This window comes from Pinus tabuliformis, chromosome 1_2 (genome assembly GCF_031772625.1).
Source record: "Pinus tabuliformis cultivar Carrire ecotype Pingquan chromosome 1_2, CPIR1, whole genome shotgun sequence".
In the NCBI taxonomy this organism is placed as follows: Eukaryota; Viridiplantae; Streptophyta; class Pinopsida; order Pinales; family Pinaceae; genus Pinus; species Pinus tabuliformis.
In genome coordinates this window covers 874,634,357-874,660,078 of record NC_142298.1, presented here as the reverse complement: position 1 = coordinate 874,660,078, position 25,722 = coordinate 874,634,357, and the positions used below count along the sequence as shown (strand labels likewise).

General features: G+C 39.4%; 1 pseudogene; it reads left to right on the top strand.

The window, feature by feature from the left end:
• The first annotated feature begins 7,865 nt into the window (after window positions 1-7,865).
• LOC149208748 (pentatricopeptide repeat-containing protein At1g11290, chloroplastic pseudogene) lies at window positions 7,866-10,817 on the top strand (annotated as a pseudogene).
• The last annotated feature ends 14,905 nt before the right edge of the window (window positions 10,818-25,722 follow it).

Below are 25,722 nucleotides of genomic sequence, written 5' to 3'. Positions count from 1 at the left end.
TGACACCATCTACAAGTAATACAGAAACTGAAGAGATCACATTAAAAGTAAAATACCATGAATGCTGAGCACATAACATAGAATTCATTCAAGGTGGAAGATAGAGTATGATTACAATAGAATAAGAAGAGGCTACAAGGTCCTAATAAGAAAAAAAGGCTTTGGTATATGGTCCCTTTGAGATACTAAAAATGGTGAGAGATAATGCCTATAGAATCAATCTAACCCCATACATGCACATTTAATCACTGGTGATTGTAAAAAATTTGAAATGCTATCATCCTTCCAGGCTAGATCAAGAAGAGGAATAGATCCTCCCATTTGTAGAGGAATTAGCCTCATATGCTTAAATAGAGTTGATAAAGGATACATTTTTGTAGAAGAAGTCCAAAAGTAAAAGACAATGGAAACATGACCTTTAGTAGATTGGATTGAATGTACAACTTCCACGCAAGGCTAAATGGTACACTTAGGAGAAGGTAGAGGAAAAATTTCCTCACCTTATTCGGTAAAATATATTTGGGACCAAAATCTCCCAAAATGGGAGGTATGTTCTAGATTAGATCATTATATTATTTGTCATCCATCTTGATGCTTTCAAAGTGGAAAAATTGGAGTTAGATCACAAGACCAATTTTACCAGCGGGTCTCAATTTGGTGAATTGGGGTCTACAACCTTATGAAAGTAGTTTAAGGTATTAATAATTCATAAAATTATGTGGATATTCCACTGGGTAGTCCGTCACAATATTTATGATAAAATTATATTTGAAATAGAAATTCTACACTATTACATTTTTTTAGATTCCTGTATTTGTAGATTTACTATTAATAGTGTGTGCATGCGAATGAAAATTATGCATAAAATAGAGAACGACAAAATAAAAACTCGCACAAAAATTTGACACAAGATATGCTTGGGAAAGCCTTTCGGGAGAAAAACACAACTGGAAGGTGAGGTCACTTCGCTCTCTTTATCTGAATGGAAATATGGCCGCAAGTACACAGAAGTGTGGCCTATGCACTGTAATTACTATACTGCGCAAATCCTATATGTGTGCTCTGTTTCGTATCCCTCTTTGCTATTTTTTCTCAACTATGGAACAAATGCACTTGAAATAATGGAACCCCTTTTCCTCCTAGTGGCCTAGTTATAACACAACCCGATAGCCTACTTGTGGTTAGGTTTGACTAACTAAACTCTTAACCAGAGTTACAATATAGACTCTTCTAGAGTCTTCTACATCATAATCACGTGGCTATCACCTTTTTCATGAATAATGGGGGCTAATGTGGCATCCTCTCAAATTATGGTGGTAAAAATAGGAAGGTCAACTTCTGAATGGCAAAACTTTCACATAAATACTTTGATTGATGTGACTCTTGTGTTGCTGGAAATGTATTTGTGTGTAGAATAGGTGAAAAAAGTTTCATGCTAGAGAAACAAAGTTTTACCCTCAAAAAATGTCATTTGATACCTAAAAACACTCCCAGAAGGTTTCAGACCCTATTTTGCCAAACTGGGTCCCACTAGTAAAAATTGTCCCATGAGTTGATTCCTCCAATTTTTCCATTCTAAAAGCATCGGGATGGATGAAAAACAATATAATGATCTAATCTGGATCAATTAAACAACATTTTTTTGAGGCAAAACTTTGTTTCTTAAGTATGACTCCCACAAGTGCTATTCTACACATAGATACCTTTCCAACGGTGCAATAAAACCTCAAATGAAGTTTGTTGCAAAAGTTATGCCACCCAGAAGTTGACCTTACTATTTTGACCATGTTGATTCAAGAGGATGCCACATGAATCCCCATTATTCATGGAAAAGGGGCTAGCCACATGATCATGATGAAAAAAACTTTAGAATAGTTAATGTTGTATTCAACTAGTTAAGACTTGAAGGAGTCAAACTTAATCACTAGTAGGTTATAGAGTTGTGTTATAACTAGGCCACCAAGAGGAAAAGGGGATCCATTCTATTGGAGTGCATTTTGTTCCATATATGAGCAATGTAGAAGAGAATGAATAAAGAGAGAGGAAAAAAAGAGGGTCTATGTAATGTAGCATCCCATGGGTTGTAGGTTTCACTCACGTCTCACTCCTTTGTACTTGCATATATTTCCATTCAGAGAAAGTAGAACAACCTCATCTTCTAGTAGGGCTTTTCCTATTAGGGTTTCGCAGATCATATCTTGTGTTCATTGCGTTTTTTTAGTTGTACTTTGTTCTTCTCTATTTTCCATATTTCATTTAATACTTGCATAAGAATAACACAATAATTAATGAATCCATAAATCTAAGAAAAAGTTAACCCTGATAATGTAGATTTTAGATTTTCAAATATATTTTAGTAGATATGTTGTGACAAACTGAAATTGTCCAATGGAATATCCACAATAATTTACATATCATAAATGGGTCAAACTTGAGACATTTCCTTCAATTTAAAATGTTGAAGGGCTATCTAAACTCATGCTTGGTTCAAATCTCCTTAAGTGATATGCATTAGTCTATATTAGCAAGTTTACTGGGGATAACATCCACAAATACGGGAATGCATGTTTTGATTTTTCTCATGAAGTTTTCCTAAAAAAATAGAATAAAACATTATCAATATTACCTCCATGGTGTCCATTAAATTTACATTTATAAAAATTAATGACAATAGAAGTGTAAAGGTGAAATTATTTAATGCCACAATATGTCATGTAGGCGTAGTCTAACTAATAGACAAAATGGATTTTTGGCCAGAATATGACAAATACAGTTTCTAGCAAGATTGTGTTTTTTTGTTGTTTAAAATACATTTTTGATGCATAAATGGACTCAACACCCTTAAAAACCACTGAGGCACTCAATCTTTGCAATTAAAGAACTTAAACTTATGATTTTTAAAAATATCTACTTCATTTTGAACAAAAATGACCAGAAAAATGCTCAAAAAAGGGCCATTTTGTCTATTAGTTAGACTACGTGTATCCTCTAGTCTCATTGCATCATGGGTTAATACACTTTAAAGCTACACATGAAAGTTATAAACATGTGTGTTTTATATATGAATAATTATCACACATTTCAACTATTTTCACTCCAAATTTTAATGCAAATACATATTTTTTGGAGCCATATAGCAATTATTTATCATAGATACGTAAACTCTCTCTCTCTCTCTCTCTCTCTCTCTCTCTCTCTCTCTCTCTCTCTCTATATATATATATATATATATATATATATAGTTGAGTAAAACCTCATTTTATCTCCTCTATTCTTTGAAATATCCAAATGAAGGGAAACTCAATTTTCAATGACAATTACAAATGCTAATTCCAAGATATTTGATTGGATTTGAACCTATGACATTGACCTCTCTATTATTAACATGCCTTGAGTAGATAGTTCAATTGACTAGGCTAACACTCAAAACTTTAAATTTGAAGGACATCAGGTGAGATTCAATTCACTTATGTATGCATGGACCACAAGATCATTTAATATAATCTCTCCAGGTGCAACTACACATTCAACCGCATCCACTTATGTATGCATGGGCCATGAGATAATTTAATATAATCTCTCTAGGTGCAACAACAATTCAACCTCTACTTTAAGGTGGCCCCATGACTCTAAGAAAATCTTTCACAAGAATTGAAACTTGTCGACGTATGAAAAATTCCTTAGTGTTCACCAAGACAAACTTAGTGGATTTTGATCCACTTATTCAAAAAACTTGTTGAAGAACACTGGATTGGAATTTGATACAGTTACATGTGCATAGGCCATAAGATCATTTAATATAATCCCTTTAGGTGCAACCACACATTCAACCACAACCATAAGGTGCCCCCCACCACACATATATTATTTTATTCATATTCCCAAGGGTCAATAGCTCAATTGGTTTAAATAACACTATCTCATTACTAGCCTAGGTTTTATTCTTCTAGTAAGGTCCAATAGTCTTAATAGCAACCAATGGTGAGGATGAAAACCTGCATTTGGGTTTTGCGAGGTGAATTATACTAGTACCTACTAAGAAGTTTATTATAAACACCATCCACGAATATGGAAAAAAGGTCCTAAATTTATTTGAGAAATTGTTTCTTTTTAAAAAAAATATTTCATTCATAGTAATATTTAAATATCTTTTATTGATATTAAATTCTCTATGAATTGTGCTTATGCTTAAATAGTAAAACATATCTAATAATAATCTATTCCATAAAATTTGGTGAAATTTTATCAAAATAATAAAATTATACAAAATAATTAAGTTTCATTAAAATTCCAACTTGACATGTGCTTGTCTCCTACAAGTCGCCCCAAACATGCTTTCACATTCCACAGGGTTCTATTTTATGTTCTACACAACGTTTCTTTTTTGTACGTTCTCGCATTGCCCATTCACCGCTTAACACTAGATGTTTGTATATGTTTACGTGTCTCCCAATTAGGTCCTTTTAGCTAATAAGATCTAACACTTACAATATAACAACTGAAATACAAGATAAAAAATAAAATAGGCTCCTTGAGTCAAAGATTGAGAATCCTCACGGATAGAAAGTCCCAAGGCACCGAAATTCATTCATTCAAGGTAATAGAGTAAGAAAATGTTTAATAAACATGTAAAATCTCAAAGGAGTGTAAATTTCTCTTAATTTTAACTCCATCATAAGTTTTTTTTTTTTTTTTTAATTGTTAAGATGAGTCACCTCATCATGCTCTCACATGAACATATAGGACTTGAATGTCTCTCCATTGGTTTGGGCGTATACATTTTTTAACAAAAATAATGTGAATATGTATATTATTATTATTATTTACTTTTAAGGTCACGACCAAGTGAGACACAAAATTGGTGTATGAGACCGTTTTGTTTGTGGGACAAGGGACCCACTTCTGCGCAATGATTTGACTGCTAAGTCTACGAAGGCATACATACCCTACCCCCCTCTGGTCTTGAGCTTGTGACCTCTTAGGAGGAAACACATGCTCTTAACCATTAGGCCCACTCAAGCTATATTGTAAATTGTTTAATATTATTGTAGGATTTTCCATGATTCACAAGACACAATTTAATGATGTGTTAATAATTTAATGGTGGTTATTAATTAATTCAATTATCTACTTTAAATTTTATGTTATTATTTTATTAATCTTTATCAAAAACGTGTATTTTTAATAACTTTTAAGGTTTCATTTTAACATACCTTTTGGCTCTATTGAAAGACATTCCTCTTGTAATTATGTATAGGTTGTAATTCTCCCTGATATGCATCACAATGAACCTCAACCTTGACATATTACCATAACCAATTTGATTCCCCAATAATATAAAAGTAATCCTCCATAATCATACCTATTGTTAGTGCATTAAGAAAATAACTTCTTGAGGAAGCCTTGCCCATGTGTTTCACATAACAAGCTGGATCCTTTCATAGATAAATCATGATCAATCACTCATACTAAATGATTCACACCACTCATTATAACCTTGTCAGAATTCAAGTTTTACGCTATTTCCGTCAATAAAAACATCAAACATTTTATTCTCTGTAACAAATGATGCCATCATACTATATCCATTTTGTCTCTCTATATAATGATGATTGATTTTCACATAAAAGCACCTATCTCTTATGTTTTCATTATCTATTGAGAGAGGTAGGAGATATTTTTATTACAACCATTAATGCTACCATAATGTGTTGATTTCAATTTATTATAGATTTCAAAATATGACACCAATTTAGTGTACTTACGATCACTTTAAATATCAAAGTTCCCAACATATGGTGGGTAGTTGATAACGGGTAGATTGTAAAACAAGGCATAATGTAGGGCGAATCTAAATATTCTACATTTTTTACTTTGATAATACATTAGAATCTAGTGATGTAATTGTTGGTGAAATCACTATTTTACATTGCTTAAATCATACTATTGAAAATGCATATATCGGTTCAACATCCTCAAATACCCTAAGGGCACTTGAATTATGCAGTCTCAACAATTATCATTTGCAATTTGAGAATTTCCAATCAAATTTTGGATACAACACATTGGAAAAACATACTCAAAAAAGTTGAAAAATGTAGAACTTTTAGACCACCCTAATAATATATGTTAATGATCAATGTCCATCATAACCTTTGCAATTTCCAATTAAATAGTGGTAACTTTTTAAGCCTTTCCTTAACCTATACATTATAACAAGACATTCCTTTGTAGGAATAACACCTATTGCATGCACCCCAACCTACACCTAAAAAGCATAACTCTTTTATTTCTCAAAAATCATTTAATTAATCTTTCTTAATGGTTAAGAACACATGCCTCCTTGTAAGAGGTCACAAGTTCAAATTCAAAGGGGTAGAGTATGTACCCCTTCATAGACTTTACTAATCAAATCGTGAAGGCAGATCCCTTATCCCACAAATAAAGGGCTTTCATACATCAATTTGATGTCTAGCGAATCCCTTGTCCCACAAAATAGAGAGTCTCCTACACCAATTTGGTGCCTAACCTTGTTTTTACATAAGTTTAACTTGTCTCATACCCTCCACCATGCAATAACTCTAAAAATAGATGATCATGACCCTATATACCTATGCATCACTTTTATTACCCCATCTTCATTACCTGAAGCCACAAGGAAAACCCAAATATAAGTCTTTCTTATCTCATGGGTTTAGCTTGAGTGGTTGAAAAAGTAGTGTGTTATCCTCTCCACTTGGTTTCATTTCTTGTATATGGACATGTTGGTCCCTTGTGATAAGGTTTGAAGGGTAGACAACCCCCTGTGATAGATTCCACTTCGACTGGGTTGAGGCATCATGACTCTTGATAAGTCCTAAGTTATTGGAAAATCTGGCTTGCGGATATTGAAGATACTCTTAATGTTATAAATTCCACTTCAGTGGGGTCAAGACGTCTTGACTCTTAATAAGTCTTAACTTATTGGAAAATCTGACAAGATGTATTGACTCTCGATAAGCCTTAACTTATTGGAAAATCTGCCTTGCCGACAATTATATATACTCTTATTAAACAAAATTACCAATTCACAATGATTAAAAAAAGAATGAAAAAGCTCTCCTTGAGTTTACTTATTGCAAAAAGGAAAAGGCAAATACACTCTGCCTAACAAGAAACACCGAGGAGTAGTTTAGCAATTGATTGAATTCAATGCAGTGTGAAGTGCAAAAAGGCAAATACCCTCTGCCTAACAATAAACGTGTGAAGTGCAAAAAGGCAAATACCCTATGCCTAACAATAAACACCGAGCAATGGTTTATTGAATTAACAATAAACACTGAGCAATGTTTTATTGAATTCACTACACTATGAAGTGCAAAAAGTCAAATACCCTCTGCCTAACAATAAACACCAAGCAATGGTTTATTGAATTCATTATAGTGTAAAATAATAATAATAATAATAGCTCGAACTAAAGAGATAATGCTAACAGTAGGCACCGGGCAATGATTTATGACAACAAATATTTACCAGTCTATTTAGTCATAAATACGTTGGGCAATATATGTCCAACAAATATTTACTACTCTATTTAATCATAAATATGTTGGGCAATATATGCTCAAAAAATATTCACCCGTCTATTTAGGCATAACCATAAATAAGTTGAGCCATATATACTCAACAAATATTTACAAGTCTATTTAAACACAAATAAGTTGGCCGATATATGCCCAACAAATATTTACCAGTCTAGTTAGCAATAAACAAAGAGTTGGACGATATATGCCCAACAAATATTTACCAGTCTATTTAGCAATAAACAAAGAGTTGGACAATATATACCTGCCTTAAGATTGAAGCAGGTACATCATCCAATCCAATCCAATCCAGCTCTGGGCATGTACTGCATGCCCTGCCTTGCGGTGGTTTATCAACTGCACCATGTTGTTGAAGCACCGTGCCGTGCTTATTGTTAGCCAATAGGCAGTTTGTTGCAGTTTGTGAACTTTCAAGGAACTGGCATTGCCGGTTCATATTTGCCTCATTTGCTTCTCCTCACTCTACCTTCTCTGCAACAAAAAGTTCGGCCTGCTTTGTAACAATGAGCATGTCGGAGAAGACAAATTAATGCCCACGATGGAGGCGTTATGGTAGGCCTCCTTTTTCCTCTCTTGTCTGCAGGATGGAATTTCCGCTATTTTTCCGACCGTCTTTTTCGTGCCTGTCCCCGTCTCCGTACCCAATCAAACTTTCTTCCATTACCTGCATCTGCAAGTTTCGACATGTGCCAGCGCATATGGTAACCAAAACGAATTCACCCAAATGGACATACACAAACAAAATTGGAGCAATGCGCTGATATGGAACGAGGCCATCAGAGGTTATGTTAAAAATGGCTCCTGGCTTAAATTGTTGAGGGCGTATTATCAAATGCAACGCATAGGCATAAACCCCGACAAATTGGTATTTCTTTCTGTAATCAGAGCCTGCGGCAACCTATCAGATCTCCAAGCAGGCAGGAAGATTCACGAAGATATCATCGAAAGGGGATTTGAGTCGGATGTCGTTGTGAGTACTGCGCTGGCGTCAATGTATGCCAAGTGCGGAAGTTTACAGAATGCGCGCCAACTGTTTGACAAAATGCCGGTAAGAAATGTTGTTTCATGGACTGCAATAATAGCTGGTTATTCCCAGAATGGTCATTCCCATGAAGCCTTGGAATTATTCAAAGAAATGCAAGTTCAGGGTATAAAACCCAACTCAATCACTATGGTTAGTGTTCTGCCTGCATGTTCCGATTTGTTGGTTCTCGAACAGGGTAAACAGATACATGGTTATGCAATAAGAAGTGGATTGGAATCCGATGTTGTTGTGGGAAATGGGCTTATTAATATGTATGCCAAATGTAGTAATGTTAGCATTGCCCACAAAGTGTTTGAAAGAATGCCTGAACAAGATCTTGTTTCATGGACTGCAATAATCACTGCTAATTCCCAGAATGGCCGACACCATGAAGCCTTGACATTATTCAATAAAATGCAAGTCCAGGGTATAAAACCCAACTCAATCACCATAATTAGTGTTCTGCCTGCATGTGCCAATTTATTGGCTCTGGAACAAGGTAAGCAGATCCATGGTTATGCAATAAGAAGTGGATTCGAACATGATATTGCTGTGGGTACTGGGCTTTTGGATATGTATGCTAAATGTGGGCATGTTAATATTGCTCACAGATTGTTTAAGAGAATGCCTAAACAAAATGTTGTGTCATGGACTGCAATAATTGCTGGTTATTCCCAAAATGGCCAATCCCATGAAGCCTTGGCATTCTTCAACGAAATGCAAGTCCAAGGTATAAAACCCAATTCAATCACCATAATTAGTATTATGCCTGTGTGTGCTGATTTATTGGCTCTGGAACTAGGTAAGCAGATCCACAGTTATGCCATAAGATGTGGATTTGAAACTGATATTGATGTGGTCAATGGACTCGTAAACATGTATGCCAAATGTGGGAATGTTAACATTGCCGCCAAACTCTTTGAAAGGACGCCTCAACGAGATCTTGTGTTATGGACAACAATAATTGCTGCTTATTCCCAAAATGGCCACCCCCATGAAGCATTGGCTTTCTTCAATGAAATGCAAGCCCAGGGTATGAAACCCGACTCAATTGCCATCGTTAGTGTTTTACCTGCATGTGGCCATTTATTTGCTGTGGAACAAGGTAAGCAAATCCATGGTTATGCAATAAGAAGTGGATTTGAATCTGATGTTGTTTTAGTCAACGGACTTATAAACATGTATGCTAAATGTGGAAAAGTTCACATTGCTCACACACTATTTGAAAGAATGTCTGAACGAGATGTTGTATCATGGAATGCAATGATTCTGGCATATGGAATTCATGGACATGGTGAGGATGCTCTGGCTCTCTTTTCCCAAATGCAACAGACAGGCACAAAGCCAGATCATATCACCTTCACTGCTATTTTGACTGCCTGCTCTCATGCAGGGTTAGTCGACCAGGGCTGGCAATATTTTGAGTGCATGAAGTCGGATTATGGCCTTGCACCTAAGCTGGAGCATTATGCATGCTTGGTTGACCTTCTTGGGCGTGCAGGGCATCTAGATGAAGCACATGACATTATAAAAAAGATGCCATTGAAGCCTGGTGCAGATGTGTGGGGAGCCTTGCTTGGGGCCTGCAGAATTCACCGCAATATTGAGCTTGGAGAACAAGCAGCAAAACACCTTTTTGAATTAGAACCAAACAATGCTGGATATTATGTACTGTTGTCAAACATCTATGCTGAGGCACGCAGGTGGGAGGATGTAGTAAAGTTGAGGACAATGATGAAAGAGAGGGGAGTAAAGAAGCCACCAGGATGCAGTGTTGTTGCAGTACATAGAGAGGTTCATACATTCCTTGTGGGAGACAGAACCCATCCTCAATCTGAAAAAATTTATGCAATGTTGGAAACCTTGTATGGGCAAATGAAGAAGGCAGGTTATGTGCCTAACACAAATCTTGTGCTGCAGGATGTGGAGGAGGAGGTTAAGGAAAACATTCTCTGCAGTCATAGCGAGAAGCTAGCCATTAGTTTTGGGATCATCAATACAAGCCCAGGCACCCCAATTAGTATTATGAAGAATCTCCGTGTGTGTAGTGACTGTCACAATGTCACTAAGTTCATCTCCAAGATTGTTGGGCGAGAAATTATTGTGAGAGATGCAAATAGATTCCACCATTTTAAAGATGGTTTGTGTTCTTGTGGAGATTACTGGTAATGTTAGTTGCACCCAGCAATGAACATGTTTATCCTTTTAAACTAACATGTTGCATCTCATTCTTTGCTAAATAGAAGATAATTTATGCACAAAATATGTGTTGACTTAAATTTTGTGGCTTTTGAAATAATGATAACCTCAAAGCTATAAATAATATGTTAAACAAACAAACTAATATGGAATTGTGTTAAATAATCAACATGATACAGTATAGCGTGGATGTAAATCTTATCATATATTAAAGTTAATAGATCTAACTTGATTTGATTTAATTTATATGTATTGAGATTACAATAAAATTAAATGTAATTAAATTAAAAAACATTATGAAATTAGAAAAACGAACACTACATGACTATGGGAAGATAGAAGGGACACTTAATCTAAACTAGATGAGTATGACATTTTATAATAAAACTGAATTATGTATTATATTTATATAGATGATTGTTTATGGTATTTTGATGTAGCATTTCAACATGTTGCGGAACTTGTTTTTATTGATCGTTGTGCTTAAGTGCTCGTTTAGTTAGCCCTTGGTCCAATGCAATTCCACATGACCCAGGACCCAACCCCTTGGGGGCTCTTCCTCATTTAACCTCGAATTATTTCTAATGACCATGGTCAGTGGAAGTAAATCCATGACGCATGTGGATTGGAAGGGGGTTGTTGGCCCTCATGTCAATGTAAGTGGGGGCGAGGGGGAAGTGAAGGGAGGGAATGGAGCGCAATTGTTCTTGGCCTACCAATTTAATTGAACGGTGGAGAACCGTTGGTTCTCTAGCGAAATCCCATGGTTCTTGTGTATTTTGGGGGGGGTTGCAGGTGGTCCCTTACATGGAGGGGGTGGAGGGAAGCAGTCAGCTCTATTCTTCATCCTCATGCCAATACACCCACGTCTCTTGCACCATATTGCCAATGCACCCAACTCAGTGTTTCCCTTGCTCTCACGTTAGCCTATTGGCTCGGCCTGGTTCATTCAATATGCATTGTGCCTAGGTAATCGACCTTCAGCTATAGGGACTTCCTCACCTTGTGACTTCAACCCTTTCTCAGTATTCTCAACACTTTGTTTGCTATGTCGACTTTTTCCCATGTAAAACTAACACAGACTCTAATCCTTATCCCTTTTCATAGATTTCAATACACAAATTTAATCACACTATCAAATAGTAAACGCACAAGTTTCTATTATACTTCGTATTGCAGGTATTTACATAGGTGGGGTGATATTACATAGGCTTGAGCACCTTGAGCAATAGATCTTGTTTTATATCCCTCGTCCTTGACATAATATCTCCATTAGAAAAATGAAGTTGTAACAAATAGTTCTTGGAGATTCCTGTAGGTGTCCCCATTCTAGAAGACTGGGTACCACCTTATACTATCAACTAAATACATTTGTCCTCTAGGGACACTTCAAAAAAACTAACAAATTCTTACAACTTAAAATATCTTGAAAGAATATATTTTTTGTATCAAAAGAAAAGGAAAATTTTGTGGGATGCTTTTGCATTAGACTCTCACAGAACAAAAGGTTTCATGGACTCTTGTCCATTAGGTCTTCAATGGTTATACCATATTTCTTTATCTTTGCAATATTCATCCAAGTTGCATCTTCCGTTATGTTGTAGCGGCTACAACCACCCTCCAAAATTTTGCCTCAACCTATTTTGGAGCCTCCCTACCAACCCTCACAACAACTTGCCTTGCTTCGTTAAGTCCTCAAGCTTCAATGTCTTTCTTGCTCAAAGGCAACCTGTCAATCGCAGTTTGATATTTTCCTTTCACAAGCTATTCACCCAGACTTGGTCTAGCTGCACGCTGAGCAGCTTCCCCTTGAAAATTGCGCATTTCTGGAGGGCAACCATCCTTCCCTCCAAAAATTGTGCAATCCTCTCTGACAGCCTGCTGGGCTTCAGGATTGGGCAATCCTTCCAGCTAACCCTCCCAGTAGGATTTGCACAAATTTTCCCAACAGTAGGCTGTTCAGCCCAGGATTTGCGCAAATCTGGGTAGCAGTCAACTGCTCTACCCAGAAAGTGCGCAAATCTCCTGGGCAACCAAACCAACTCCCAACAAAAAATGCGCATTTTTCTCTAGTAGTCAAGCAGTGTCTTGCATGTGCAATGGAGTTGACCGGTTCTCTCCGGGACTGAGCAAAACAGACTTGCATGCATGGGCTACTTCTCCCAAGGCAACATGCAAAGGCATCCCCTGTTTCAGGGATCTATGTTTAGTAGTTGGAGGTCACATGCAAGGAGCAATTCGCTTCCCCTAGATTTGTGGCATGCACATCACAACCTCGATGTTATCAATACTCATCAATCAGACATTGTAGAGTTCATTCCTCACATCAACCTTGCAACTCTGACATCCCACATCACATCTAGGAGCAGTCGACAAATTCAGCTCAACAGTTTTGGGGTAAGCCCGCTTCCTATGCCTTATGCTGCATTTCTGTCGCTTTTTGTGTTTTCACTTATGGGAGTATTGTTTGCTTGAATTTATTTGAATGCTTGCTGTCGTTTACCTGTATACTAGCTTGTCCTAGCTCTGTTTCAGTTGCTATCTTACTATTGTTGCATGCATGGCATTGTTTTGCATAGACGTTCGCCCAACGGACGAATTTCCTCACTCACATTCATGTTGATCTTCTTGTTGAATCTTTCATTCATGTTTTGCATGCACTGTTAATCACTTCTGCTATCACTTCGTGTCACCATGCATTCATTGACTTACTTACTTTCAGTTGCCCGTTGGCAAGTCGAGCCAACCTTGGCTCAGGCTCCGCTGTCACCAAGGCTGCATTACGCAATCTGGGAAAGGAAGACTCGCCTTCCTCTCCAAATTTGTGCATTCCTTCCCAACACTGCCCTCTAGGATAGTTTTGCACATTTCTGAAGGACAGTGGCTGCTTAACCCAAGAAATTACGCAAATTTGTCCCTGGACCAGTGGTCCTTCCCAGCTGGAATTGTGCAATGCACAATCCCAGCAATCAGCAGCCAGACTGCACTATGCATTGCGCAGTTCCAGCAATGAGTCAGCGTCTCAGCAGCCCGGATTGTGCCTTGTGGAGTCTTGGCAGTCGGTCCCCCAACCTCCCGGCCGAAATAGCGCAACCTTCATGATCATTCGCACAAGTATGTTGCAAGTCAGTTCTCATGTTCATTTTGGTTTTCGACTGATAGATTGCTTGCTATGAGTGTTTCCATGTCTCCAGGTATTGCAGGTGTTCATCTGCCTCTTAGCAGTACAGGTACAATGGTTTCCAGGAGAGCAGAGACGAAGACACCGTTCAGAGCACGCTTGGGGATGCAGTCGATCAAGTGTCCATGGACTTGCCTACCCATGAAGACATCAAGTTGTTCGTAGACAAGGACATCAAGATATCACAACAACGACATCACAACGAGCAACATCATGAACATCAGCTGAAGACAACATACCAAATCCAACGAATGCAAGAGGAGGGTTGTTGACAACATGGAGGCGGAACAAGTTTGCAAGCTCAAGCATGGCCATTGATGATGAAAGCAACTTTGGAAACTCCAGCGATGAAGTGATGACGTGACATGAAGATTGTGCGAAGGCATAAGATGGAACAAAGAAGGAGTTGCATGCGCTGAAGCAGCAACTCAGGAAAAACGTGAAGCTACATAGATAGATGAATGAGTTGCAACAGGAACATGAACAACAATGGGCGCAACATGCACTCATGGATGAAAAGGAATTTACAGGGTAAGTTCCTCAGAAAGCATACCAAGAGGACACCGCTCACAACCAGATCTCAAATCAATACACCATTATTTTTGACGTGGTTAAAACCCTCAGAGTGCAAGGAGGGAAACAGTCCACGGCCTGTCCCAACGTGGGTACAGACAATTTATTAATCAAAGAATGAAAATTTACATAAGCTTCTCTCATGCACGGATTACCCGAACAATGACCCTCCATGCGCTTTAAATAGAACTCATGGACCAATCGGGTGTCAAGCCACGGATCAAGTGTCGGTAATACCGAGGTGAGAGTGAACCGTCGGATCACTACATATCGTGACCGTCGGATTGTAAGTTACAAAATGTACAACGGTAAAGAAACACACTTTACCTAACTCTATACTAGACCAAGTTGAACTTAACTATATCCTATGTGTCGGAATATCCTAACATCCCCCCTTAAGAACAACTTGGGATAGGATTGAAGGATTTACAAATATGACACAATAGGAGAAGGAAGGAGGCACTAGAGCCTATCCCCCCTTAGTGACAACTTCCTGAACTCCAAGCATATATCGAAGTTTAGTGAACTTCGCCTCTGTGAGAGCCTTTGTGAAGATGTCTGCAACCTGATCATCTGTTGGACAATATTGCACTTCAAGAACATGGTCATGAATGAGCTTTCTGATGAAGTGCATGTGTAGTTCAATGTGTTTGCTGCGCTGATGCTGGACTGGATCTTTGCATAGCTGAATGGCACTTTGATTATCACACCAAAGTGTGGTTGGATGCTGCTGCTCAAAGCCAAACTCTGATAGGATCTGACGAAGCCACAAGGCTTCCTTACTAGCTTCCACGGCACCACGATACTCTGCTTCTGCTGACGAAAGAGAAATGGCAGCCTGTTTCTTACAAGCCCATGTAATAGGTCCTGAACCAAGAGTGAAGACATAACCGGCAGTAGACTTCCGATCATCAAGGTCACCAGCCCAATCAGAATCAGTGAAACCAACTAACAGAGGAGCTGCTTTGGCACTGTAATGAATCCCAAACTGTACTGTACCTCGAACATAACGAAGTATTCTTTTAGCTGCTTTCCAATGACTTTCACGGGGGTTTTGCATAAAACGAGCAACAAGGCCAACAGCAAAGGAAAGATCAGGACGAGTATGGGTTAAATACAAGAGTTTTCCGACAAGTTGACGGTATAAGGTAGCATCAACTTCAGGAGAAGTACAAGAGACTGAAAGTTTGACTCCAGACTGAAAGGGAGAAGGGGCTGGCTTACAGTCTTCCATGTGAAAATGACGAAGAATATCACAAGCATACTTGGACTGGGAAAGGAAAATACCCTCTTGGGATTGCAAGACTTGAAGACCGAGAAAATAGTGTAAGTGTCCTAAGTCTGTCATTTCAAATTTCTTTTTAAGGCTGGACTTCACATGGTTTATAAGGTTGGGATCACTACCAGTAAGAATAAGATCATCAACATAAAGAACAAGGATGATAAGAGAGTTGCCCACTTTCTTGGTGTAGACAGTATTGTCAGAATGACACCTAGAAAAGCCAGATTCTAAAAGAAAGCTATCCATTTTGGCATACCAAGCTCGAGGAGCTTGCTTGAGGCCATAAAGGGATTTCTTAAGTCGACAAACGAGGCTGGAGTCTGTTTGTATGAAGCCAATGGGTTGTTCCATATAGATTTCTTCCTGCAAGTCCCCATGCAAGAAGGCAGATTTAACATCCATTTGATGGACTTCCCATTTTAAAGAGGCAGCAAGGGAAAGAACAAGGCGGATAGAGTTCATTTTGGCAACTGGAGAGAAGGTTTCAGTGTAGTCAATGCCTTCAACCTGTGAAAAGCCCTTAGCAACTAGACGAGCTTTATGTTTATCAACTTTCCCATCTGGTCCATACTTGGTTCTGTAAACCCATTTGCATCTAACAAGTTTGCGTCCCTTTGGTAGAGGAACAAGATCCCATGTATCATTTGTCATCAATGAATGATATTCTTCATTCATAGCTGTTTCCCAATGTGGATGGCCTGAAGCTTCTGCAAAAGTGTCAGGATCATGATTTACTGGAGCTTGAGCCAGTAAAGAAGAGGCTCTTTCAAACTGAGAACGTGTACGTCGCTGATCTGTAGGATCACCGGCAAGATCACCTGCTGCATCCCGAGTAGCACGGACCCATCTTGGAAGTTGAGGATCCTGAGAAGGTGGGGAAGGATTATCATCCTCGCTTTCATCATCAGAAGAAGAAATGTTTTCAAAGATAGAAGAGATAGGAAGAGGTGGCACATCCGCCGGACTAGGCTCGCAGGCCGATTTATTTTCATCAAATTTTACATCTCTTCTAATGATAACATTTTTGGACTTAAATGGAATAAGTCTATAACCTTTTACATCTTCAGAATATCCAACAAAAGTACATTTCTCACTCTTAGGTTCTAAAGCTTTATGCTTTTCATCTGGAATATGGGCCCATGCTTCACTTCCAAACACACGAAAGTGACTTACATCTGGTTTAATGGAACTCCAAGCTTCTTCTGGAGTGATATTCTCTAGAACCTTAGTAGGAGTGCGATTGATTATATAATTTGCACAATTAATTGCTTCGGCCCAAAAACTAAGACTGAGTCCTTTAGATTGCAGCATACAATTAGCCATTTCCTTTAAGGTGCGATTTTTCCTTTCAGCTACACCATTTTGTTGTGGAGTGTATGGAACAGTATGTTGCATTTGAATTCCATTTTCGGTGCAAAAGTTGATGAATGCATTTTTAACATATTCTCCACCATTATCAGTTCTTAGCTTAAGAATTTGATGTCCAGATTGTTTTTCAACAAATGCTTTGAAGGCCAAAAAGGTGGTAAATACTTCGCTCTTGAGTTTTAAGAAGTATACCCAAGTGCGTCTGGAGAAATCATCAATGAAAGTTAAGAAGTACTTGCAGCCAGAGAATGAAGCAACAGGAAGAGGACCACATAAATCACTGTGCACAAGCTGTAAAGGGGCTGAGGCGTGCCAAGAGGCACGTTTGTCAAAACTGTCCCGATGATGTTTTCCGAGTACACATCCGGAACAAACACCATCTTTGCAAGATACCATAGGAAGACCTGTCACCATATTTTCTTTACATAGATGCTGAAGGGAGCGATAGTTTAAGTGACCAAACCGCTCATGCCAAAGTTTGCTCACTTCATCATTATGAGCAACAAATACTGAGGGAAGATGGGATGACCCAAAGTTGTGAAACTTATACAACCTTTTGGAATCATCAGCAAGACCAGTAGCTAGAATCTGTTTAGGATCTTTTAGATCCTTGATTACAACATCATGAGGTGAAAATTCAACAATTTTACCTTCACCTGAATGAGTTATCTGATAGACAGATAGAAGGTTGCAGGATAAGTTTGGAACACATAATACATCATTGAACTGACCATTGTCTAGATGAACAGTTCCAGTCCCTACAACATTAAGAGATCTATCATCACCAACATATATATTTTTGGTGTTACAATCATTTAAAGAAGAAAACATGGCTTGGTTTTTGGCCATGTGACAAGAGGCTCCAGAATCAATGAGCCACTCATGAGAATGAGAAGAAGAAGAAGATACATTTAATGCATAACCAGACTGAGATGATTGACGATGACATGCAGAAAATGCCGTTCCGGAAGTTGAAGTTGAAGTAGGCTCCAGATGGATGTTATGTTTCTTCATTGCGGCTTCCAAGGCTTCCATCTTCTTAAAGCATTTAGATTCTAAGTGGCCATCTCGATTACAAAAGTTACAATGTCTGTCAGTCTTCTTCCATTTGTTTTTATTGGTCTTGTCATTTTGCTGAAATGATCTTTCATCTTGAGGCTGAGTTGGTTTAGGACCATTCCTTTGAGGATAAGACTTCTTAGGATTCTTTGAATTTGGTTGCTGCTGGGCGGCTAACGCTTTCGAGGAAGAGTTTCCAAGATTAAGAAGACCAAGGTGTAAGAGTTTTTCTTGTTCTCTTATTAAGGAATCACAAAAGGAGTCAAAGGAAGGGGGCTTGTAGTCTTTGCCTTGACAAATGAAAGCTTCCCTGGTAGAATGGAAAGTGGAAACAAATACAGAGTAGGCTGGTCCCAACTTAGTAAGGATGGAATAAATAAGGTTACCATCTTCTTTCTTAACTTTAACACCTTCCAAGAGATATCTAAGGGTCTTGAATTTGGACAAGAAATCTTCAATGCAAGAAAAATTATTAGGATCCAAAGTAAGCAACTCATTCTCAAGTTGATGGGCTCTAATTTCATTTTTAATCCCAAAAACTTTAGCAAGTTTTTCTAATGCTTCATGAGGAGTTTCAATTTCTGCAATGTGGAATCTAAGATCAGGAGAAACAGACATTCCTATCAAACCACGTGCTTGATCTTGTCTATTTTCCCATTTTTCGGCCTTGTCTTCATCTTTGGGTTTCTTCTCTTGGTCTGTGGCTATTCTGAAGAGACCTTTACTTCTAAGTAAATCTCCCATGTAGGCTACCCATTGGAAGTAGTTAGTGCTGTCAAGAATGACTTGGCATGGACTTTCCATTTTTTGAAAAACAACTGAAGCTGAAGATGCTGAAAGTAAGTGGTCCAATGGATAGATCTCGAAAAAATAGGCGGTTTTAAAAAAAACGGCTCTGAAAAAGGCTTCCGGATGAAGAAGTTATGGCTTTTTGAAAAAAAATTGTTGACGTTGCCGGCAAAGTGCGCGAATGTGCGGGAATGAAAAAATCCGCCCCCACAAAATGGAGACTTGAACCCAAGACCTCTACTCTCTTAAAAGGTCTTTGAACCAATTGATCTATACAAAATATTTGAGAGAGAGAGAGAGAGAGAGAGAGAGAGAGAGGGGGGGGCCTCGATTTGCGTGCTTGCCTTGGGAAGACTCTTTTCCCTACAAAACACAAAACACAAAACCCAACACGAATATCCAAAGAAAAACGAACCTTACGGCTCGAAGTTAGCTTTAGCCAAAAAACTAGAAATTTTAAAAAAAAATCTCAAAGTTAGCTTTTAGCCGAAAAACTAAATATTTTTCTCAATGTTTCTGATTTTCCGAGATCACACTAAGGTGCAGGGAAAAGAGCATACGCATGAGAAAAATCCTTTCTTTCTGTTTCTGATTTGCCCAGATCGCACAGAGTCGCAGGGCAAAGAGCATACGCAGAAATGAAAGGTATAGATCCGGAAAAAAAAAGGCTAAATAAACCGAAACCGAAATAAGCAGAGAGAAAATGACAGTAAACTGCAAAAAAAAACACTGTATACCTCCCGATCTGAAAAATGACGCAGCTAGGGCTACCGGAAACCTTTTCGCGTGAAACGAAAGGGGTTCCTCACTGAAACAGATGCTCCGAACGCAACAGAGCAGTCCTCTCGGCCCGAAAGCAGTCAGAAACAGCAGATCTAGGAAACGACAGCCGCATGCAGTTCTACCGGCTTCAGATTTGGATCACCAACGGACGCGGCCCTCAAATAGCTCTGATACCATGTAGGAATTTACAGGGTAAGTTCCTCAGAAAGAATACCAAAAGGACACCGCTCACAACCAGATCTCAAATCAATACACCAGTATTTTTGACGTGGTTAAAACCCTCAGAGTGCAAGGAGGGAAACAGTCCACGGCCTGTCCCAACGTGGGTACAGACAATTTATTAATCAAAGAATGAAAATTTACATAAGCTTCTCTCATGCACGGATTACCCGAACAATGACCCTCCATGCGCTTTAAATAGAACTCATGGACCAATCGGGTGTCAAGCCACGGATCAAGTGTCGGTAATACTGAGGTGAGAGTGAACCGTCGGATCACTACATATCGTGACCGTCGGATTGTAAGTTACAAAATGTACAACGGTAAAGAAACACACTTTACCTAACTCTAACCTAACTCTATACTAGACCAAGTTGAACTTAACTATATCCTATGTGTCGGAATATCCTAACATGGGGATGCAGTCGATCAAGTGTCCATGGACTTGCCTACCCATGAAGACATCAAGTTGTTCGTAGACAAGGGCATCAAGATATCACAACAACGACATCACAACGAGCAACATCATGAACATCAGCTGAAGACAACATACCAAATCCAACGAATGCAAGAGGAGGGTTGTTGACAACATGGAGGCGGAACAAGTTTGCAAGCTCAAGCATGGCCATTGATGATGAAAGCAACTTTGGAAACTCCAGCGATGAAGTGATGACGTGACATGAAGATTGTGCGAAGGCATAAGATGGAACAAAGAAGGAGTTGCATGCGCTGAAGCAGCAACTCAGGAAAAACGTGAAGCTACATAGATAGATGAATGAGTTGCAACAGGAACATGAACAACAATGGGCGCAACATGCACTCATGGATGAAAATGCACTCGTACAAGTTAAGGATCCATCCCAACAGTGGAAATAGAGCAGACATGGTGAGCAGTGTTGTTAATCGCATGCAAGGGATTCTGAAGCATGCATGTCATTGAGCGCACACATGCAATCCAACCCTTCAACACACTCACGAAGGCGAAGCCAAGAAGCAAGTCCAATTGGGGCTGAACATGTGCTTCGACAAGTTGATGCACATTACCACCAACACACACTTGAATATCAGCACAGACACTATGCATTAGTGTGTTGCCGGTTCAACCATACCCAAGATGACCATGCGCATGTTAGCAGACGAGTTAGATGAAGGGGTCAAACCAATGCATAGGTTGCAACGAAGGCAAGAGTTCACTTCAGCAAGATGTCACCATGACGCGCATGCACACCATCACGGACGACCAAGCTTGGCATCAGCTCACCACCTTCACCATCACAAGCGTGTCAAAGAGTTGGTCTCACCACAACAAACCAAGTGTCAGTGATGTCTTGCAAGGCTTGCTCAAACCATGTTGTCTCACATGAGTACATGTGCATTTTAATGTTGAGTCATGTCAAGTGTCAACAGTTGGATGTAACAATCATAGAGTAGATGAAGAGTCATGAGCGTAGTTGAACTGTCAGAAAGGGGAATGTCAAGGGTCACCCCACCCTTTGCTATAAATAGTCCCTTATAACTCATTGTAAAGGCTTTTGGTCAGCCAAGCTTCTACTAAGAGTATCTTGAAGAAGGCTTGGAAAGTATTGTAACACACCTTGACTTTTCCATTGCACGAAGCTAGTTCATCTCTTTGAAGGAGCAGACGGATGTGGCTGTAATGTTCCACTGATGGGGCTAGCATGTTTACATGGTGTATTGTATGATTGTGACTTACACTTCTTTATATAATAAAAACCAACACATTTTCATGCATATATTGTTATTGTAGTTGGACTACTCTGATTGCCTTAATGATATATTTTTCTTAACTTACGTACTTATATATGAACTGATTTGTATGCAATTATATGAATATTGTTGTTAATGTGTTGCATACGTTGTTAATGATGTCACTGTCCGTGTCGACTGCTCTACCGGACATCAGACAAACCTTTCTCTGAACCTTGTTATATCAACTGTCACACTCGTCTTAGACTAATTCGTGAGTGCCATTGGTGTTATCTTACCTTGTATGTTGTGACTGTCGCATCCGTGTCGACTGCTCTGCCGGAAGTTGTGCATGTCCTTTGTGTTGTGTGTTCCTAGCCGAGTTGGGATTGATCCCTTTCAACCTGGAACTCACCTTCACCTTCCTCTCCTTTTGAAGTATTGGAACCTCTCATACTCATTCCTTAACTCACTGCATCAGTCACACCCTTTTTACTAACAGACTTATCTTACTTGCCTCTGTGCGACATCGTGATCAAGGCATTACCTTACGAGCCACTGTTGGGACTCCTACACCAAATGGTCTGAGGTATAATTGGGACTTCTTACCAGGGAGATCCTCTTGACATGTTGGCGGGTCCAACACCGTCAACAGTTCTGGCGCTAGAAGGAGGGTCTGATGACAAGAAATTTCCTCTCATCCAGTTTTGAACCTTTGCATATCTTTCATGGAGTCTTACATTCTTCTTGCCCCGAGGTGTTTTTCGAATCGTGAAGATGTGTCCATCTCGGGGAAGCTTTTCAATCTCTTGTCCACTCACATGTATGATGGTGAAGGCGAAGTGGCTTGGCCTGAGCACTTACATAACTTTCTTTCCATGATTTATGAGGAAGTTGAGTTTACTTACGAACAGGCTGGGTTGCTGCTCGCATACACAGTTTGTGAATCTCCATTTTGTTGGGTGATTAGCCTACCGGCTGACACCATGCACTCATGTGAGCACTTCTGTGATCTTATTGAAGACACTTTCTATCATTTTGATCCATACCATCTTAACCGGAAACTATTACAGCAACTGAGGGCTCCACATGAATCCGTTATTGATTTTTGGCAACGTTTCCGTGACTTGTAGTTTCAAGCTCCAAGGAACCAGATGAAGTTTGCTAATTTTTAGGATCAGTTCGAGTACTGTCTTAAAAAATCTACCCATCCCAAGAGGAAGCTTGATGTCAAGCCTTGCTTAACCTTCTGCGCTGATGGAACTGCGCATTCTCATGTGGGAGCAGGCACTATCTCAACAGACTATCCACCTCCCTCTCATTCAATAGTTCCACCATCGCCCAGTGATGTTGAGGATCATGTTTGTACACCTATTCAACCTTCACACCCTCCCAACATCACTCCACTCAATTTTCGCGCAGATTTGGTTGTGAGTCCTTCGAGTTCTCACATGCATTTTTTTTTCAACCTCCGTCTTCGCACTCAGGTGTTCCTCCAGATGATGCTGTCTTGTGTTCATCCATTCCAGACTCTTCACTTGTTGTGAATGAGGAACAACCCACTGACAGAGTTGGTGTTGCACAACCAACATGCATTGTCATTCATGAAGAGTATGAGTGGGAGCTTGAGCATCAACACTCGGTGAAGGATGACTCCCTTCCATCCAAGCCCCCTCCGTTCTTTCCTAACATTGTTGGTGAACCTGCCATCCATGATTTTGCATGTGTGTCTTCATCCACAGATGCACCCATTGTTGATCTTTCGCAGGACACACTGTATGTTAGCCCATCATCCAACAACAGAGAGGACCAATCATTCATTAAAAATCCACTTGATCTTTCATCTTCCCTTTTCGGAAACGTAGATGGTAAGCATCCTTCCTTCTCATCTACCCCTCTATGTGATTTTTCAAATCATGAGGATATCGACCAATATCCTGAATTTTCTAATCTTGGTTGTCGTGATCTCTTCACCTCATCATCTGATCACAATGTTGATTCACTCATTGTTAATCCATCTAAGTCACTGGTCTATGAAGATCTATCTGTCAACGAAGTCAAAACCCCACAGACTGTCGAGGCACTTCAACCCGAGCTGATGGTTATGTTAGGTCCTCGTTGTCTTGAGGTTGGTTTCACCTCCGATCGGGTAATTGTTCAAACACTCAAGGCTCCTCATCACTCATTTGTATGCACTCAAGATCAATCTAACACTTAGATTTTACTTCCTCCACTCAAACTACACGATCCCATTGCTTATGCATTGGAGGAGTCTTACATTGCAAGCACTCGTGCGTGACACAAGTTATCTTTGTTTCTTTCATTTGCTTGCATGTCAGTCAAGAGTGTGCTTTTGCTTCAAATTTGCACGTAGTGTCACACAACACCACGATAAGTCCACGGACTACCCGTCATGCACATGCACACACTTATGTCGCGTGGGCACTTTGAAACATGAAGTGTGGTTTTCTTCATTGTTATATCTTTCTTGTTCGGTGGTCCGCACAACTGGGTTACTCGTGGACCAAGCCTTCACCAACATGGGTCTACCAATGTGCCAGTGGCTAAATTGGAAATATCACTTCAAGTGATCATGACCATGCACCAATAGTGTAGGAGTAGGAGTAGTGTTTTCTTTCAGTTTTTTGCTTGCATGCTTGTTCACTTACATGCTTTATTTGCTTGCTTGTTTGTTTGCTTGCTTCACTTTCGTTTTTTCTTATGCTCTTGCTTTGCTTTGTTGATTGATTAGTTCGTTCGCTCATTTCATTCGTAGGTTAGTTTGCATGAAACCATGTGTGACTCATGAAATGAGCTGGGTAAAGTACATGAGGGCTTGTACTGCTATGATTACTTGGTTATATGTTATCTCACCTCTGTATAATGAGCTTTTTACTCTTAGTCCATGATACGTTGAAGGAAAATGCGTACTGTTCAAAGTGAACATTGGTGAAAACATAACACTTGTGCGCTAACTAGTGTCACCTTCTCTAGTCGATTGTTTTTGGGTTAACCATTGTCAGCTCGGTCAAATAGAGTAAGGTGAGGGGGAAAACCTTAAATGACACGTCAGAGATACAATAAACTACTTCTCTACTGGAACAATCTCTTATGCTCTCAATAAGTCAAGATCTATCTTCGGACTCTGAAATGAATAAGTGCTATGCATAGTGAAAAATGGAAAAAATGAAAAGTCAAAAAATTCAAAATGAAAGATGAATAAGGTGAAAGAAGAGAAAGGCTTCCTGCGTAGGGAAGTGATGCAAGTAACTCTGTCGGGGTATTGACTAGGCTCATTGGCAGCGGAGCTATGCTTGTGTTCTGATGTGACTCCACCGGGGTACTGTCCAGGCCTACTGGCAGTGGAGCAACACTAGAGATGAAACTTATACTCTGACAACTATACTGCTTGTGCACCTATATACCCCTCAACCCCAATCGAAAAAACTGTGTTGCCTTGGGTTGGAATGTGTATCAATCAACCAAGAGTATGACAGATGCTACATCTTACAATCAAGCTAGTGTGAAGCCAGGACGAGTTGAGAGCTGAACAATATTTCCAGAGGTGTTAGAATTTCTTTTAACGAACAAGGTCCATTCAAAGAGATGGACTTCTACCAGTGTGTCGCCAAGTGTTGTAGCAGCTATAACCACCCTCCAAAATTTTGCCTTAACCTATTTTGGAGTCTCCCTATCAACCCTCACAGCGACTTGCCTTGCTTCGTCAAGTCCTCAAGCTTCAGTGTCTTTCTTACTTAAAGGCAACCTGTTGATCGCAGTCTGATCTTTTCCCTTCACACGCTGCTCACCCAAACTTGGTCCAACTACAGGCGGAGCAACTTCCCCTTGAAAATTGTGCATTTATGGACAGAAACCAACCTTCCCTCTAGAAATTAAGCAATCTTCTCTGACAGCTTGTTGGGCTTCAAGATTGCGCAATCCTGCCAGCCAATCC